At 44.2% G+C, this 16,882-nt stretch overlaps 1 non-coding gene across 1 annotated transcript; it reads left to right on the forward strand.

Annotated features, from left to right (window-relative positions):
• Positions 1-4,763: 4,763 nt before the first annotated feature.
• Positions 4,764-4,834, forward strand: TRNAG-GCC (transfer RNA glycine (anticodon GCC)). Its single transcript has one exon. It is a non-coding gene; the product is annotated as a tRNA-Gly (tRNA).
• Positions 4,835-16,882: the final 12,048 nt, after the last annotated feature.

A 16,882-nucleotide genomic window follows, 5' to 3' on the forward strand; every position in this document is an offset into this window, starting at 1 on the left:
TTATCATTATCCTCATTATTTTATTTATATTTTTCCCCATAAGTTCTTCCCTGTTACTCATCTCATTACTTCCATTTCTATTGTTTCAAGAGTGCTGCTAGGTCATGTCTTATTCTCTCTGGCTTCTACTTCGCGTGTGATTGTAGACCTCATTCCAACTTGTATATTTTCGTTGTAACTTCCGTTTATTTGCGTTCATTCATCCTTGTTTTGTCATTCAGACATCCAACTGCTCTGCTTCATTTCTTAACTTGTTCGCGAACCTCCTTTCCTTAATCATTTTTTACTTTGCAATGTAATATCAAGGCATTTAAAATCTAATGCCTACGCAGTAATTGAGGGGCGTGGTAGTCCAGTGGGTAGAGAGCTGGATTACCAACCGGATGGTCTGGGGTTTTATTCTTGGTGACGCCTTTGGACACCCACGGCCTCACCCAAGGTACCATTTCTTCCTGAGAACCCACTGGCGGCACCACAGGGAAAGGCATTGTCCCCCGTACTCTGTTCTGTAAATGTCAAACGCTATTGGGTTTATTACTTGCCCTGGAACGGTAACACCATTCTTTTTACACTATTCCGGTAAAAATTTTCAAAAATTCGAATCTCACACCCATTATGTCTATGAGTGTCCTATGGGTGCTCTTTTTTTAATGTAAAATCACGTTATTCCAAGGTTTTTTTTTCAAATTTCATCGGAGGAGAGAAAAATGTTTTCGTTTGGCGCGAGATTTCAACCACTCTGGGGTGTTTTTTACCCCGTTCCCGTTCCAGGGTTAAGTGAGCCATATCCTCACATAACAAACCATCCTTCAGGTTGACTGTGATTTGGAGGCCCGTCATTCTTCATATTCGGATCGCCATCCGATTATAATCCCTCCCTGGTATCGGCACCGAAGTATCCATGTCAATTCATTTGGAATGTCGCGGGGTCATAATTATGGACTCATGTATTATCCATCCAGCCGCATGGGCGTCATCGAATTGCTGCGAAAGACGATGACCTAATGAGGAAGACACTGGACATATGTTTAAAATTCTCGAAATGAATGATTATTCCGTGTACCACCTCACATTAAATGGCGCTGTGATATTTGCATGTTACACTTGGAGAATATTCTAAAATATTACTGTCCGGAAATAACGACTCATGTTCACAATTTTGAGATCACTGGAAAAAGGCCATACAGTACTCTTTAATTACTCTTGTCTCGGTAGACGATCGTCGAGAATTATCTGACGTTGCTGGCTGGCTACTTGAAATTTAATGCCATTGATGCAAATGAGGAAAATGAGGGCACGGATCGCGGTCTCTCTGCCAGACGCCAGAGGCTACTTTCTCCAAAATCGGAACTAATTCAATCAGTTATTTAGTGTTTTGCTCTAAAAGAGAAAATCGCGAGCCTAATTCATTAAACCCCGACGCCCTCCACCCTTCGTGACCTCCCTCTCCCATTCCGCGCACCCTTCCCCCATATGCATTCTCCAATACACTCTCCTTTGACCTCCCTCTTCACTGCACCTTGACCTTGAACCAACTTGGCGTCTCTCTCGAAGTGTCCGTCAGCCGTCACGCTGCGAGTTCAACTCCAAGGCGTTATTTATTTCAGGGGCCGGGGTTATGTGCAAGTAATCTCATTTGCAAACCATGATAGGATGGAATAGTATTTCACCTCTTGTTACTAAAAATAGAGCTACGCCTTTCTTGCGCGCAAAAAAAACGCCGACATAGCGACAATAAATTCTCCCATCGTGCACTATGCTTGTCAATTGGTAGTGGCGAGCTCAGCTCACCGGAACGGCGCCCTTCTGGCGCCTTCTGCGGCCCCGAACCCCCGGACGCACTCCCCTCTCCTTCCTCCCCAGTCTCCATTCTTCATCTTGCCTGGAAGCTTAACACGAGCCACCGAGAATACTACCCTGTCCAATAAATAAGCGAAATGGGGCCATGAAAACTTTATTTTGCAAAATTTAATCTACATCGTTTTTGTCCCCTTCAAAGTACTCTCCATTCGATGTTATGCACTTATTCCACCTTCTTTTCCACTGTTTAAAGTACCCTTGGAAGTCCTCGGCAGTTAGGCTTTTTAGTTTTCTCGTCGTTTCTGACTTTGTTGTCCAAATCTTCCCAGTGATGTCCCCTCATCACATTTTTGCTTTTTAGGAATAGGAAAAAGTCGCAGGGGGCGAGATCTGGCAAATAAGGAGGATGATCAAGGATGGTGATTGACTGTTTTGCCAGTAACTGGCGAACAATCAATGCTGAATGTGAAGGTGTATTGTCATGGTGAAGGATCCATCCATCATGTTCGGTTAAAATAGTGTGCACTGTTGCTTTTCCTAAATTCAGTTCATCAGCTATCATTCGGACAGTTTTTCGACGATCGCTAAGAACAAGGGACCGCACACGATCAATGTTGTCGTCAACACAGGTGGGTGAAGGTCGTCCCGGCCTAGTGTCATCCTAGGCGTCTTGTCGGCCATCTTTAAAACACTTAATCCACTTGAAAACGGATGTTTTATTCAGAGCATTATCACCGTAAAGAGCTGTCAACATTTCAGTAATATCTTGATAACTTTCACCGCTTTTCACCAAAAAACTTGATGTTGAATCGTGGTTCCGTGATTTCGTCAATTTCCATTTTCGGCAAACGGTAAAAACAAGGACAACAGAAATTAACATAACTGGCACCATACGCACAGCTCGACGATCCGCCAAGTTCATATGGCTCATTGGCTCCCAGGCAACTAGCGCCGCTCGTGGGCGGAGCTATCGTCATGGCCGGCAGATTGCACCAGTTCGCGCATTTATTGCACATATCACGTACATTACTTACCGCAGCTGCTCTGCACGGGTCAGTTCACTATGCAGTCACCATTAAAATCTGACGTAATACTTAATTCAAATATATCTATGGTATTAAGGGAGGAAAGAGCTCACCTCTTGCATCAAAGGTCCCTACCCTGCGCGTGAAAATTCACTCGCATCGTCGGGGTGTCAATAAGAGGGGGACGGTTCCCTAACCGCTGAGCCACCTGCAAGAGGTTCTGGTAGACCCGATATACAGTATGTCACACACGACTCAAGCTTAGGCACTGTATATAGGCGCTCTGAACCCGGGACCCTCGGGTCGGTACCCACGCATCAGTCTGTGACGTGTGTGGCTTTAAAATAAAATCTTTGGAATTAACAATGCAACAAATTAAGAGGAGATAATCATTTGATAATAACTTTGCGAAAGCGACTGACCTTTATGAGCAATGCCGTGGTCATTCCAATTATATTGCTCTCAAAATTTTTAGTAATTGGTGTCAGGGAACCAATTAAATGTGGAACAATTAGTAATGAATTATTGAAATTATTAATCAGTAAAAAGTAATGAATTCATGTGAAAGAAATTCGTATAAGATTCACCATATAATCTCGGGGAAGGTTAGGCGTGAGAGCAGTGGATGAAGTGGAACTCCCCGGAGTCATACTACAGGGTTCGTCCGGAAAATAAGTGTACTGAGCTCAGGAAAAAAAATGTATTACACTTTTACATATCTTAAGCTAATATTCCTCAAAATAGGACCCTTGTGAGTCGATACACTTGTTCCAGCGGCGTTCCCATTCCTGTAACGCTCCCGCGAAGGCATCATCGGGAACCTCTCGAAGACTCGTCGTCGACCTCTTCTCTGCCCTCCACGAACATCTTGTGCCACCGAAAGATCATGTTTCTGGACATGGCTGACTCCCCGTAAGCCTGGTTAATCATGCCGACAGTTTCGGTAGACGATTTCCCAAGCTTTACCGCAAATTTGATGGAATAACGATGCTCCAAAAACTTCGGCATCGCGTTCCGTGAAGTGGGTCGAGCGTGGAGGTTCGCGTTAACAGAGCTCCTCACTACACCACAGCTCAGAGCCGACTGCCTTTTTCAGCGTCGCTTGCCAACATACCCCCCTCCAATCGCAGCTCGTCAGAGCGGTGCTGGGCGCGCCTGGAGCGGCGCGCCCAGCCCAGGAGTCAGTACACTTATTTTCCGGACGAACCCTGTATCTATTCAGACTTAGCGCGGGTCGAGGGGTTAACATAATTTGCCTGGTTGAAGGGACAAAACTAGGGTTCATCAAATCAATTAGGGGGAAATTTCTGAGTGAAACAATATCATCAGTATTTCATTTCTACGATTGGTTTACCGCAGCCCTCTCTATTCAGCCTTAATTCCTGATAGATTTCCAGTTTTTTGTCCGCCTTGATTTGCCCTATTTTATTTAGTCTTCCTTTGATCTTTCCTTCAATTTTTCCTTCTATTACGTTCCTAATCAATCCATTGTGCCTCAAGGTGTGTCCTATCCATCTCGTTCTCCTCTTGGCCGTAGAGTTCCCCATATAACCCTTTCATCTTCTGTTCTTCCATACACTTCCTTGTTCCACTCTTTTGTCGGCCCAATTGATCTTCAGCATTCTCCTCCAGCACCATGTTTCAAAGGCTTCTATTATTCGCTGGTCCGCTTAACGGATGTCCCATGTTTCTGAGCCGTAGAGTACAAGGCTCCATGCGGACGCTTTGACGAACTATCTTGCTGTCTTGTTGGTAGCCTGAGTTTATTTGAACGTGGTGGCCGTGACCTCTTCTTCATGAACGACTTCTTAGCCGAAGATAAATGTTATCAAGGGGTGTTATTTGCTGTAATTCTGAACCTACCTTGAATGAGCGTTGACTTTTTAGACCCTGTGAAAAAGGCTTTTCTTTTAAAATTAAGATTGCAAAACTCAATAAGTATCGGTGGTTCAGTGGTAGAATGCTCGCCTGCCACGCGGGCGGCCCGGGTTCGATTCCCGGCCGATACAATTTTTTTCCCGACCCCGGTGGTGGCGGGGTAACGTCCTCGTCTGCAGTTCCAAAGGTCGCGGGTCCGGTTCCCGCCAGGATGTGTTTTTCTCCACCTAAGGCTTGGGTGTTTGTAAATGTTACCATTGTTATCATTGATAATAGATGTAAAGGCCAAAATATCCTGTTTTCGGACTAATACTACATAAATAAATAAAGAATTGTTATGAACGTATCTTAAGGATGCCTAGTTACTAGATATCCTTAGTTCGCAGAGCGAAGTGTACGACTTTTAAAAAAGTGCAAATCATTAGAGCTTAACGCCGGTCGAGGGAATAATTCCGGCGCCACATTATTTTTGTAGACAACACATTAACTGAGAATTTAAGGGATTTTAATTAAGAAACTATAGACCTAGAAATTTCTTCTCCCTCACAGAGTTCAAATCCACGACAGTGGGTGCGACAAATCGAAGTACATATTTGACTCTCACATTTTTATTGCTGTCACCACGCTGTCTACGCTACAGTCCAGCGATTTAGCGGTACTCCGGTGCTCATCAGCGATTAAAAAAGAGTATCATTCGACATACACGAATTGTGTAATTTAACATTTATGGTAATCTCTTTACTTTTAGATGATTATATCATAATTTCAAAGCGCGGAAAATGCAACTTTACAATAAAAATCACCTTCTGGGGAGATGAGCCAACACTGATTGTTATGGTCACGGTAAATTGGTTATCTTTCCTCCAGGTAGGTCAGGGTTATGCCATAGGATAACAATAATATTGCCTTGTAGACTGTCCGGCAACTGTAAGGATGATTGTATTAAATATCAGATGCCGTTCCGACCGATTGGATGCGTGTGGTATTTTATTGACAAAATTTCCTGAGTGGGCTTACATTTCTTAACTCGTCTACGTTGTGAGGAGGCTGGTGACATTGAAATTGGCCGAAAAGGGTGTCAAGGTGAAAGAGATACCGGAAGTAACATCCTTCCCTCTCGCCCTCGTCTCTCTTTTCAAAGGCGATGTCCAAAGAAGGAAATTTCTACCTCGAGATGAGGGCATGTTTGTCTTCTTTCGCGCCGGAAGGCGAATGATAATATTATTCCGAGGTTGGATCGGTTCCCTGGGAGGCACGCGCCAATCGCCGCCGCCGCCCCGTCCCCCCATCGCCCCACCCCCCTCCACTCCCACCCTCACTCGAAAACCCCTTTCCCCCAACGGGGAGGGGGGAGGCGTGCGAGGCGGCGCCTGTAAACAAGTGACTCACGAATTACGAAGCATTGCAGGGAAGAGTCGTCATTGAGCGTCACGGCCTGACGTCACCGTGGGACGACAGAGACGCCACGCCTCAATGCCCCGTTTCCAATGACGACGTGCCGAGCGACGTCGCACCGCCGCCCGTGGTCGGGCGTCCGTCGCGTTGCGGGGGCACCCGGCCGGGGAGCGTCACGGAGCGTCGTGGGAACCATGGCGAGCGCAAGTTGAGGCCAGGAGGAGAAAGCGTTAAGTACGATAATCGATAGGGTCATACAAAATGGACATGGGGTCGTGTGATTTCTGACGAAGAAGTGAAGAATTATTATCATTGTTATTTTTGCTTAAAGATCCACAAATACAGTCTCCATTTCAAGTTATATGGGTCCTCAAGAGATACGGAAGATAAAGCCTAAAGGTACGGAAAACAATTAAGAAATTTACTTTGAAAGATACAAGATTGACTTTTATTTCAGGTATAAAAATTTTAAAGCAGATTAAAATATAAGGCTTGTATGGGTTCTGTTTACGGTCAAAGTTGGATACGCACTTTTCCTTTGTTCATCACATATTTCTTAGAGCGCAGCTGTGGGTGACAATAGAGAAGCAAGAGGAAGGAAAACTGTATTAAATTGGCTGCGTTGGTATTTACGTATGTACACTTGTAAGTGCGATCATCGTAATATTGACCCCTTGGCTGACTTACAAACTAAAGCTTAATCATTCGCAAATCTTCTTGTTTTAATTGGTTCTCTACCGAGTTTCATTCCCGTCTCCAGTTATTCCCATGCCTTTCTTACCACTTCCTCCAAATATACATACATTTAAAAGCACAGGTGACAATAGACACCCCTTCCTCATCCCCTCTTCTTAGCACTGCATGGAATCAGTTGCCCTCTTCTCCATATTTTTGAATTATCAAAGATTTGGGTGAATTTCTATTAGTTCAGTATATTTCCTTATTTTTAAGTAAGTGTAAGGCCTAATTTATATGTACGTATAAGTTTTATTAGCGGGAATCAAACTCGATGTCATTGTTATTCTCATGTACGATGAGGATGACGGAGTAGTGAAAATCTATAAGAAGTTATCGCTGTTTATTTGGCTATCAATTAAAAAATATATCACGGAGGATTTGATATCTGAGGAACGGCGGATGATGGCAATATTCCCGGGGGATTCAAGCCCATGCCCCAATGTTCAATGCAGCTGGAGTCGGAACGCCCCATTTTCCAGTGCATAAATTCGCGCAGACTTACACAAAGTCGGAATGATCCCCGTGATCCCGATTCCCTGAGGATAATAATCTCGCTCATTCTCACCTCGATTTTCATTATTAAAACTCACATGTGCAGATAGACAATGTCAGGTCAGGCACACAAGTCCCAAGTATTACAATCAAACTTGCCTTGGAAAAAATAAAATTATATCTCAAATCCAATCAATATTACAAAAGATAATGACTAAAATCAGTCAGAAAAAAATTATACACTTAAAGGAAACTTCCAAACACCTATCTCTAACACAAAAGACAAGGAAATCCCCCACCTCACCAACATCAGTTTCCAAAATCAACAAGAAAAAAAAATCAAAACTAAGTTGTTGCATACAGTTTTACACAACACATAAATAAAATTATAATGTAAACTGTTTTCATTTTTTCTTAAAAGTATTCAACCTGTTAGGATTGAGGGCGGTTCTATCGAGTTGAAGTCGGTATAATAAACGAGGGCAGGGTACCGTCCTTAAATCACTCAATGCCTTTGGGGGAGAGAGAGTGCCAGTTTTCTACGCTTCCTTAGAAGGGGGGGGGGGTTTCCAAAACGTATCTTACGTAAGGTTTGTTATAGCATCCTTAGAGCCATTGCGTATGAAGAAAGAATTTTATTTACTCATGGTCACCTAAGAATTCACAGAACAAATAATCACTAACGCAAATATCTTTGAAAGGGACTTAAATTTGTGGCCAATTGGGAATTGGATAATGCGACCGTGTTGTCGATGGCCAGTGGTAACAAAGCGGGGAGGGACGAGGAGTGGGATGAGGGATCGGAGATGATTGAACGAGGCTGAATGATGACTCGATCGCTCGCTGGAGATGATTGGCTTCAATGATTGGCACCTGCAGGACCAGCAGTATGTTACGTCACTTTCACTGTGTCCAATTGATACAATATGACGGGACACCGGGGATTTGATCAACGGAAGGTAAGGGTTTCTCCAAAGGAAGGGTATTTAAGGAAAAGGGAAAAAGGGAGAAAGTTTCAACGCCGTTTCGGTGAATCGGTCTAGGTGTGGTTGTGAGGTGGCGCCACAAGTGATCTGCGGGGAAGTGGAAAATTGGAGGCGGGTTAGTTTTAATTACGCCTTACAAGTCTTAACTTTCACTTTAATTAACTAACTACAGCCACTTAACTTTTACTTCAGTCATTTCAATCACGTTTGTCTCAGAACATCCGTAGGTCAGCTGTTCCGACCGAGTTCATCAATGAAGGATCCCGCGATTCGATCATTCTCGGCCAGCCCATCGGTATTTCCATGTTCTCTGACCTGAGGCAACCTCGATAACCAGTGACCGCCAAACATTACCCTTCTTAATAAGGTTTCTCATCGCCGCCCAACTCCCCCCCCCCTACTTCCCGTTCCTCACCCACCCCACTATGCCTCCCCTCCTTCTCTTTCGCACGGAAAATGCGTTGAACTTCGGTCTGCTGAAGTCTCTCCACTCCCACGTTTTCCAAGCATTTGAGTTATTCCACCCCCACCCTCTTCGTCATTTTCCTCGCGCCCAAACCAAAATTGAATGCAGGATGGACGACCGCATTTGATTTATTTCGGAGACACGTGCGTCTCACATTTGAGTTTTTCAGTGTCGTGCGAGCAGAGTTCTCGTGATGATCGCTTGCCCTTCCTTTCGACCGCTCCTCTCGCCCCCCGCTCTCCTGGGCGCGTTCTCTCACCCGCCCTGGCCATGGCCCACATGCTCAACTCACTCTAATCGCATGCGCTTAAAGTTAAGAATAGTACGAGGAAGATAATATGGAGTGTTCCAAAAAGTTATTCCAATGCCATTGGAATAACTTTGAGTTATGATCGTGAAGTTTACCGAAACACATCAGTTGAGAGAGAGAGCATTCACATTTCACACGGGAAAGCGAAGCGAATGCTTTGGCCCGTGACACTCACGAGTCCGTGCCGTATAAGTAGATATTTATGACAATGTTGCCCTTGATTGCAGCTATTTCATTATTTAAACTAATCTTTTGTGATTTATGTGTGTAAGTTGAACTCTTGAAATCACGAGGTGTCGTGTGATGGCGTCGATTTCGTAAATCTTGTTGAAGAGTCATCTTTAGTATATTTAAAATAAATTTTCACCCGAAACACATGCGTGATTATTCAAAAGATTTTGGGTTAAATATGTTTCCTTAGTATTGTCCATCATTATTGTCTTGGGAATTGTCTTGTCTTTGAAATGTGGTTGTGGAGAAGGATGGAGAAGGTGAAACGGACCGAAAGGAAAACAAATGTGGAAGTTCTAGGAATGGTGGGCGAAGAGAGGGGTTTTTTGGGAGAAACCCTAAGGAGGCAGGAAAAATGGATGAAGGGCGTATTGATCGGCAGTGGGATGTTGAATACTGTAATAGAGAGGAGAATGTTAGGCAAACGAGAAAAGGGCAGGAACAGGATAGGGATGTTGGATGGGATGAAGGGAGGAAGGAAGTACTCATAGATGAAGAGGGACCTGATGTAGAGTAGGTTGCTGGATTGTGTTTCGCTTGGAGTCACAAAATATTTATTTGGCAGTTGTGTCCATCCAAAAACCTACCATAACCGTTATATTACTTAACAATAATAATGTTTCATATGAGTAATTAAATAGCAGGCATATTCTCACATGAAACATAAGCGGAAAAAATATCCTTAAAATTGACACTGAACTAAAAATCATATTCACCGTTGATTACAAAATCGTTTCCATTGAAAAAGGACCAGTGTGATCAGGCGGAGATTATCCGTTTAGGACACGCACCCGATCGTTCTCTCTGTTTCCCAACATAAGTGACGATGTATCGCTCCGCCCATATTCCAGGGTCCTCCAGGAAGAAATGAAGAAGAATCTCACGTTGTCGAATGTTTTGGTTTGTCTGGCCATCAGATTTTCTGTCAAAACCAATGTGCATTATAAGGAGATCGGATTTCTATCACCACGTCGAATGCCGTCTTAGTGCATAATGTTGATTGCGCGTGTAGAGCAGGCATTTGTCGTATTTTGTCATTTTTACGAATAGTAAAAAAGGAAAATAGTGATTTAGTGCAGAAAAATAGTGATTCATTATTCATGTGACCAATTGTATATTGCTGTGCTGCTTACGTCCTCGCGTCAAAATGAAATTCTGCGTTAATTAACACGGAAGTCAACGAGGAATTTAAAACGATTTGATTGCACAGGCCTTTTAAAATGATCAATGTCGAGACGGTCATCTGTCCAAAGACACGAGCGGTTTGGTGGCCTCGAGAAGCCACCAAAATACAGCATTTAGGGATTTCCCGATTTCAAAGTATTCAGAAATAGCCGCAGCGCAGTGTTAGATCTAGAATAAATTACAGAAATCAATAGCATCCATCGCTTAAACAAATGTTGCTAACAAAGACCCAAATTTCCGATGGGCTTTTTGAAAATCAAGAGGCACACTGTACGACAAGATCAATCGACGCACAGAGAATCATTACGATTATAAAGACCAGTAAAACTGAACCAACCGAAAGGAGTTAAATTAGCGACGGTTTTTTTTTACTTGTTGAAAACAAATCCGGGGTTTTCACAATACTGATGCACTCGTTTTAGGCAATACCTCTTTTAAGCAGAGAATATCAGGGGAGTTATCTAGTTATCTTCTCCTCCTCCGGGGGCCTTAAACCTGAGGGCGAGGGGGAAGGAGTCGAGGGGCTGGGTGGGAGGATGAGGGATCGTCAGTCCCCCGCTCAGTTTGCGCGCAGACAGGGCGAGGGGGCAAGTGGCCTAGTTCCGCCCCCATCACGGTACCAAGGAGGGTGATTCACCACTTTCGGGAGTCCCTGGGTTCGATGCGCGAAGGATGGAGGGAGGGAGGGGGACGCTCTCACGGCCGCTGGGGGGACGCCGCCTTTTGAAGCGAAGGAGAGCCCCACGAAAGAGGGGGAGGGAGGGAGGGCTTCCACCGCCCCTCTTACCCCGCCCCCATTCCCTCTCCCACACGCCCTTCCATACCCTTAAGGTCGCCCGCTGCCTTTTTAGACGGACCGCTGCAACTGTTGCCATTTTAGTACCCCCTCTCCCCTTTCCCAGGCGATAACTTCAGCGAATCCAGAGCTAAATTTAGTTTTTTCTCCCTTAAATTGGCACCATGTCCCCCGGCTGCCCACCCATGGCTGTGATTGTTTCCGATTTATCTGAGAGTATTGAAAGGTCGATATGGCCGTGTCATTAGTTGATTCCGTGAACTTTAAAGCCAATCCCCAAAATACGATTTAAGTCAATGCCACTATCTCTGCGTTTTCGACCGATCTCAGTGGAGTTTCCTCGCTGGTTCCTGATTTGGAGTCGCGGGAGGGCCGCCGGTCACTCTCTCTCTCTCTCCTTCGCCCGTCCACTCCGTTGCCAATGCCTCACTCGGCCACCATAAAACTTTCTCCGTGGCAATGACTTGTCCCCGAATACTTTCAGTGGTTTACGTCATGCTGTCGATCGATTTATGGCCATAATAATGTCAATTGCCTCCACACCTTGGATCTTGTGGAGCATATGACATATTAGTGTGCTCGCAAATCCACCACAGAGGAGCACTTCTTCCCCTCTTAAACAAGACGACTGCCGTTCTGCGGACGAAGTAAACTGCTTTCATTTGAAAATCTTTAGACGACCTTTAGCTTTCGTGCATCTTAACGGGCAATGGACCCGAGGGTTGCTAATTTTAGCATCCAGTCTCAATTCAACCAGCATGCCGATCCAGTCTCTTAATTCCTTCCCATGTCTCCCTGCGGTGACCTCTGCCCTCGCCTTTTACTCTTGATTCGTCTTCATTTCTCTCCCCCGTCATTGCTCCCCTCCTTCGATTTACTCTCTCTCTCCATCATCCTTTGAAACGTGTCCAATTGATCTCCTCTTCTGCTTGGCCACCATAGGCTTTCCCTCATCACTCCCTCTTCGGAGGACATAAGTCCTTTTCACTTTCTTCTGTGCGCCACATTTCCATCGCCTCCAATAGTATTTTATTTAGTGCACCAATCGTTCAAAGTGTCACGGGGGTAGAAAATAAAATTCGACATGATGCACGTTTTAGTGGCTCGCTTCCTTTTTCAAATCTAATTCTGTTTGCCGTTATTGTTTGTTTCTTCGCTAGATACGGATCCATTTTCTCAATTCCTATTCTGCGTACTATATTACTCTATCTTCTTCCCAGTCTGCCCAAATACGTATCAAACTCCTCCTCCACTCGTCACAACCTGGTTTTTCATTATCTTATTTGGAAAATACTACCGTCCCGACTTCGACTACAGACATTTGCTTCATTTTTGTTTATTTTCTGAAAGTGTTTTTCTAATGGAAAGAAATTAACTCCAATTGGCAATCGAACTCCAGTTAAAATAATCACCACATGAAGTAGAAACGGTTGGTAATAAGGTATTTAAAAATCCAATTTTCCACTTTTCCCAGTCTAAACTCGAGAGGACGTGGCCTCATCCTTTAGCGGAGGCGCAACTGTTTCTGGAATCGAACGGTGTCGCTATGCTAGAATGCCATTGGCTTCTCTCATGAGATTCCCCTCGCAATCCGCGTTGAAACAACTCAGAAGAGGAGTTGGATTTCTAAAACCGAGATGTTTCCCATTTCGTTGAATTCCAGTGGCAACAGATCATTTTTAATTCAGTGAAACGTACTCATACCCTCATTTGGAAATTTCTTTCGAAACTCATCGCGAGCATTGAAATCTCCGAGGTGACAGTACGATTCCATTGTCGTATTATTCCCAAAGCCCAGTGTGTGAGTTCATTATCTCCCTGTTCCTATTCTCATCTGAGAGTAAAGATTACTCTCAGATAAAAAAACCATAAACACAGTAATCAACCCGAAGGTCGGTTTGGTAGGTGATGGCAGAGTTCACCCAGTACTAATCCCGGGGGCCTATGAAATTCACAAAGGGGGCCAAAGGGGGGCCAGTTCCTTTCTCTGTGCCGATTATGGTTTCCCAGGAAGAGCTGGTACTCGAAAAATCACCTTAGCTTGAGTAGAGCTGCAGGTGCCTAGAGGGCCTTGCCCGGGAATCGAACCCGGGACCCTCCGGTCTGCAGTCCAATGCTCTACCCACTGGACTACCGCGACCCACGTTATTAGATAATCGACCAATATTTTATTTAAAGAAGCCAATATATTCTTAATGAATTCCCTCGATATTTACGACTATCTAAAGGGAACGAATAAGTTGACGACTTTGAATGGTATTTTGAAAAGCAATGCAATAACCTTTCTATTTCCTTTAGTCGCTGCTGATTCGAAATGGCATTCCTATTGAGTTTTAGTCCTCGTGGGCTTGCCGAATGCAGCGAACAGTTGCTTTTGAATCTACGCATCATACGTCACATCTTCCCGCGGGCACCGCGCGGTGGACCTCTCATGCCGCGTGTCCCGGCCGGAGGATGAGCGTTCGCGAAGGAAGGGCGCTCTGATCGCCGGCGGCATTCCCAGCGCGGGGCACTCTGGGAACGGGTGCGGTGTCCCACGCCCCGTCCTGGACGTGAGATCGCTCCTCTCGATGATTATTAGCGGCTTCGGATGGATGCAAAAAATGTTCCCTACGATCAAAAAACCCAGGCTGTGCTCCAAGCTGTTCTTCGAAATATTCCTTGTTTAGATTTATGGGCTGCTGCTCTGCCAAAAAATATTTAATTGTTCCTTCTACGTATTTATTTGGCGTGGCGTGCAATCAATTCAGCACCGCGGCTACAATATTATTCAATGATTTGCAAATATATTCGCAGCGCTGATTCAAATATATTGCTAATATAAAACCTGATTCTGGGCTGTTTTAATAATTGTTCTTAGCTCCTCATTTATTTTATGCTCGAATCACCTTAGCGATCTACTCTCAATATGTACCCATGCTATGGAGACGCAAATTGCGATCACTTCGAGAGCACTGAAGACTTGTATTCTCGACTGTCGTCGGAGAATTGTGAGGAATATGGAGTCATCTATTTGATATGCACCCGATCCAAATCTTGGCGGTTCCGAATTCATTGATCTGCGCAGAATTTTAATGCTCTCGTGATAATATGAACATTTAGTGAAACATGAACATTTTATTTGAGAACTACTACGCGTGTAATTGGAAAAAATCAAATTTATATGGCGTATTATCTCAAAATGCTTATCGTATATTGGGGGTTAGGTGGCAGAAGAGACTCCATAGACTCAATCTTGCCTCAAAATAAAAACGACTATCAATGAATCTATGTATCGTGAATGTAGACATATGTATGGAAATCGAAGATATGCGCAATATATGTTTCGGTTAATACATAAGGAGTTTAGCGGTGACCTTCAGCACTCGTGATGTGTTGGATGGTAAAAGGGACGGCGTCGCAGATCTGATCGGCGTCAGCCTACTCGGTCGACCCGAGGTCTTTGGCGTACTTCGCCTTCGCCGTCGTGTTCGGTCTCAGAGCGCCGAAAAAAATGCGTCTCTCTCGTGTTTATTCTGACGAAAGATGGGAGTTTATTCGCATCGGCAGTCGCCACTCTTTTTGTTCCCGAGGTCGTCATCCGCTCCTAGCCTTCGAGGGAAGGGACTCTTGCCCCCTCCTCCCACCCCTCCCCCCTAAATCCTCTTCGTCCTCCAGTTCCCATCTGCTCCTCGCGATCGTCTGTATTCTCTTTAGACGCCCTTCCTTAGTCCTCGCGGACGGCTTGGACGTTGATGGAACATGGCGGAGGTGCGGGAGCTAAGTTTGCCAGTGGTTTTTTTTCTTCCTCTTGTCGAGAAAGCCTTCGCCTTAAATGGAGCTTCGGGTGATAACGGCCCTTTCTCGATCGACCTCCCCGCAGCCTCTGTCCCACATTCGAGCCCTGCGCCGACGTCGGCCGATCCAGGACCTCAGCGGGTGCGATACCGCGCCGCTTATCTATATTTGGGCGGATTGGAGCGCGCATGCGTCTTTGTGTGTGTGTGTGTGTGCGTGGTGCTGCAAGTGGTGACCGGGGGGAGGGAAGGGAGGTTGGGTGAGAGAGAGAGAGGGAACGGTTGTGCACGCGATGAAAGGGTGGTCATTCCGGTCACGGGCAATGGTATCCTTACGCGCACCCGTTTGAAATTGCCGCTGAAGGATGATTAATGAATAAAGCAGTTAGAGGGAGGGAGAGTTAGAAGTGGGCTTCTGGGCTCAGCCAGTGTGTGTGCGTTTGATGTTTGTTGACAGGATAACTCAGACGCCATTGACGTGAAATGCACGGATTTTGAACGTCATTTTCATTATTTTTCGATGTGGCTGTAGAATTTATTGTGAGTGTAGCATTGTAGAATGTAGCATTTAGTTTATTTATTATTATTATTTTAATTTAGTATCCTCCTATAATCGTTGCACAATTTTCTACTCTCTTTTTTTAATGACATGTAGGTTTATTATTTATGAATATACACGACGTGAGGTTAGGTGGATGAAGGAACGATCTATTCTCAATATCGCCACAATAAAAGCGTATTATTGCTATTATTATTTTTAAGAGCAGGGTGAATGGTTGTATTTATCCCTAAAAGGAATCAGCGCAAGTGACGCTTGATCGAGTGTCAATTCAATAATTTATCTATTCTCTCGGTTTATAGTTTCAAATATGGTTTACAATTAACTTTAAAGTGTATTGGCGCATACGATATTATCTTAGCCTTACTACGGCTCGGTTCTTTTCTAAATATTTTCATTCAGGGAATATTTCCGTCAATTTTGTCTTCTTTTATGTTGTTTTATGAAGCATAAAATCGAATGTTTTCGTGGACTCAAGTTTATATATAAAGGAAATGAAATGCTTCAAGACTTTAGCTTTGGGGTGAATTTATCGTAACTGGGAATACTGCGGAGGATGATTCCGCTCATTGTCGCCAATTTTCACAAACTATTCACGTCAGCATATATTGCTCTCGACGTTTTCCTTCGTTTGATCTGATTTTTTTCCAACTAGGTAACTCAATTTGGTCATCGCGTCTTAATGTAAAAGGAAACATGTTTGGTAGTGGAGGTTAAAAGGAGAGAAAATTTCGGGTTATGGATACTGAGGCAGTTAACCCTTTAAGGAAGGGATGATGCTATTTATTCTTGGTATAAGACTCGGTGGAAAGCATTTGACAGAAAATTATGTCCGTTAACTACGCTCGTCTTACTCACAGGAACAAGAATTCCCAAGACAGTAGATAATTAAATACCAGTGGATATCTACTTGTATATAGCTTTTAAAGTGATATATCGAAAACCTGGACTAAGCAATATCATTATTATTATATCAATATCGTTTTTGAAGATATCACAATTCGATGGGTGAAACTAGAGCAAGTGGAATCCTTCATCTACTTGGGTAGCAGCATAGCATGGGATGGAAGAAGCTCGACCGCCCTCAAGCGAAGAATAGCCCAAGTAGAGAAGGCGTGAATTGAGAAGAGGCAACTACTACTATGTTCAAAGAACCTAAGATTGCAAACAAGTAAGCAGTTCGTCAAGACTTTCGTGTGGAGCATGGTGCTCTACAGATCGGAGATATGAAACATTGGAAAAGAG

The sequence above is a fragment of the Hetaerina americana genome, unplaced genomic scaffold, assembly GCF_022747635.1.
Source record: "Hetaerina americana unplaced genomic scaffold, ioHetAmer1.1.p SCAF_7, whole genome shotgun sequence".
Classification (NCBI taxonomy): domain Eukaryota; kingdom Metazoa; phylum Arthropoda; class Insecta; order Odonata; family Calopterygidae; genus Hetaerina; species Hetaerina americana.